Below are 3,101 nucleotides of genomic sequence, written 5' to 3'. Positions count from 1 at the left end.
CATATCCATCAGTGCGTCGAAAGGGGATCTTCGCCGGAAAGTTAACGAGGATAATAATAATTCCTTTCATTAATGGTTTACACAACCTATTTTAATTTTAATGATCACTTTCTCTAATACCAACGATGAATAAAATTAAAGGTGAATAAACTCACTACATGGCCACGAAGTCCAAGAAAATCTGCCGTCAACTGACAAACAATGATACCCAACGAGAGATGACCGAACGCCAATCCCGATGATCAACGCTACTAAATGAACGAGTGTGGCGACACTTAAATGAAACGATGTGATGTACCTTCTCCTAAATGCTCTCAAAACAGGCTTGCTTAAAACTGGGTGTAGCGCTTGCCCGAAGATCTCAAAGGAAGTAACTATGAACGTCATTTTTCCAAATATTTAATGTGTGATGGGGTGTCATAAATTCGAATGTTTACGGTGTTACAGTTGAAGTTTTTCTCTCTCGTCCTCGACCTCAATCTTCTGGCAATTGCCCATCTGTGCCATTCTGAGAGAAGATGAATGGCAATGGCGAAGGGCCGGCGATCGGTATCGATCTGGGGACGGCGTACTCGTGTGTGGGAGTATGGCAGAATGGCCGGGTGGAGATCATAGCCAACGATCACGGGAATCGAACCACTCCCTCCGTCGTCGCCTTCACTGATAAAGAGCGTCTTATCGGAGAGTCCGCTGAGAACCAAGTTGCCAGAAATCCCAACAATACAGTTTTCGGTCAATAATCGTCAATTACTTATCCGCGCGATTTTATTTGTTACATTCTTCCCCTTTCCGTCAGAATTGCATATGTTTTCGTGTCTGCTGTTATATTCTGATTAACTTTTCTGTTGGTTTTTTAACTTTATGGCAGATGCAAAGCGGTTAATTGGAAGGAGATTCTCTGATCCGTCCGTTCAGAGAAATTTGGGGTTATGGCCTTTCAAGGTCATTCCAGGAGCTGGTGATAAGCCCATCATCGTTGTAACATACAAAGGGGAGGAGAAGCGTTTTGCAGCCGAGGAGATATCTTCCATGGTTTTAGCAAAGATGAAGGCCATTGCTGAAGCTTATCTTAGGACCACGGTGACGAAGGCTGTCATAAGTGTTCCTGCCTGTTTCAACGATTCTCAGAGGCAGGCAACAAAGGATGCTGGTGTCATTGCTGGCTTGAATGTTATCAGAATTATCAACGAGCCCACTGCTGCTGCCGTTGCCTATGGACTGGACACGAAGGCTAATAGTGTTGGTAAGATCAATGTGCTCATTTTTGACTTGGGTGGAGGTTCCTTTAATGTTTCTGTTATGACAATTGAAAGCCGTCGTTTTGAGGTGAAGGCCACAGTTGGGGATAACAATTTGGGAGGCGAAGATTTTGATAACAGATTGGTTAACTACTTTGTACGAGATATTACGACAAAGTATAGAAAGGACATCACCAGCAATGCCAGAGCCCTAGCGAGGCTGAAAAAATCGTGCGTAAGGGCAAAGATAACTCTCTCGTCAACTGCCCAGACAACCATTGAGATTGATTCCCTCTTTGACGGTATCGACTTTTCTTCCACCATTACTCGGGCCATGTTCGAAGAATTTAACATAGATTTGTTCAGGAAGTGTATGGAGCTTGTTGAAAAATGCTTGCGAGATGCCGAGATGGATAAGAGTTCGATTCATGATGTGATTCTTGTTGGAGGGTCTACTAGGATTCCCAAAGTGCAGTCCTTATTGCAGGGCTTTTTTAATGGCAAGGAACTCTGCAAGAATATTAACCCCGATGAGGCCGTCGCATACGGAGCTGCGGTGCAGGCTGCTATTTTGAGTAGACAGGGTGATGAGAAAGTTCGAGATACGCTTCTTCTGGATGTAACTCCTCATTCACTAGGGTTTGACGCTGCAGATGGTCGTTTGAGAGTCCTGATACCCAGGAACACCCTCATCCCGGCCAACAAGAAGCGAGTATGTTCTACTGTCTCAGACAACCAAGCTAATTTGTCGTTTTATGTGTACGAGGGTGAGGGAAGTCGAAGCCAAGACAACAACTTGTTGGGCAAATTTGATTTCTGTGGCATTCCACCAGCTCCAAGAAAAGTTCCCCGGATCGATGTGCGCTTTGATATTGATGCCGATGGTATTCTCAATGTATCTGCGATGGACACGACGGTCACTGATGAGAAGAACAAGATCACCATCGTAAGTGACCAGGGTAGATTGAGTAAGGAGCAGATTGAGAAAATGTTTCATGATGCTGAGAAGTACAGGTCGGAGGACGCAGAGCACAGGAAGAAAGTGGAGGCCAGGAACTCCCTGGAGAATTACGTTTACAACATGAGAAACACTGTCCGAGTGATCGAGGATGCTCTGGAACGGACAATCCAGTGGCTCGACCAAAACGAGCATGCCAAAGCCGACGAGTTTGATGAGAAGATAAAGGAGCTGGAGAGTTTTTGCAATTCAATACTGCATCATGAAGATGTCCATAGGTGCTAATGTGGGTTTTTCCGTACGTGGCAGTCATTTTGAAGCATTTTGCAATCTCCACCCTACATACAGGTAGCAAAATGTTCTGATGTTTTAAAGCTTTTGAAGTACTAAATGGAAAGAAATTTACTTCGAACTCGTTTGTTCTTACAGCTACCTATATGTCATTTTGAAGTGTACACGTTTGAATTACTGGATGAAATTACAGATTATGTATAAATGATTTTACATGTGTGTTTTTGTTTTTTAATGGATTATTATGAATAAATTATTTTATTAAAGTAGTTTTTAAATTAATTAATTTTTTATTTTTTATTAAATTGTATTTTTTTTATTATTTTAATAAATTTTAAAGTTGTCAAAAATCTATAAAATATTTAAATTACATAGATTACTCAATTTAAAACCCTAATTCCACTAGAATCTCAGTTAAAATTTAAAAAAAAAAAATTATTAATCTAGAATCCATTTTTTTCCCCCCGCCGGTCATATTTAATTTTTCATCTTACACATTAATATCATTTAATACATTACTGAACAATTTGTTTAGAGCAAAAGTAAATGTTTTTTCCATCATTTGAATTCTAAACAAAGGGCTTTGTGGGACCATAATTAAGGGAAGTTTATAG

General features: G+C 40.9%; 1 pseudogene; it reads left to right on the top strand.

The window, feature by feature from the left end:
* Window positions 1-518: 518 nt before the first annotated feature.
* LOC149187571 (heat shock cognate 70 kDa protein pseudogene) lies at window positions 519-2,481 on the top strand (annotated as a pseudogene).
* The last annotated feature ends 620 nt before the right edge of the window (window positions 2,482-3,101 follow it).

This window comes from Pinus tabuliformis, chromosome 3_1 (assembly GCF_031772625.1).
Source record: "Pinus tabuliformis cultivar Carrire ecotype Pingquan chromosome 3_1, CPIR1, whole genome shotgun sequence".
NCBI classification, from domain to species: domain Eukaryota; kingdom Viridiplantae; phylum Streptophyta; class Pinopsida; order Pinales; family Pinaceae; genus Pinus; species Pinus tabuliformis.
Note: the sequence above shows the minus strand (reverse complement) of the source record. Positions and strands in the feature narration are given on the sequence as shown.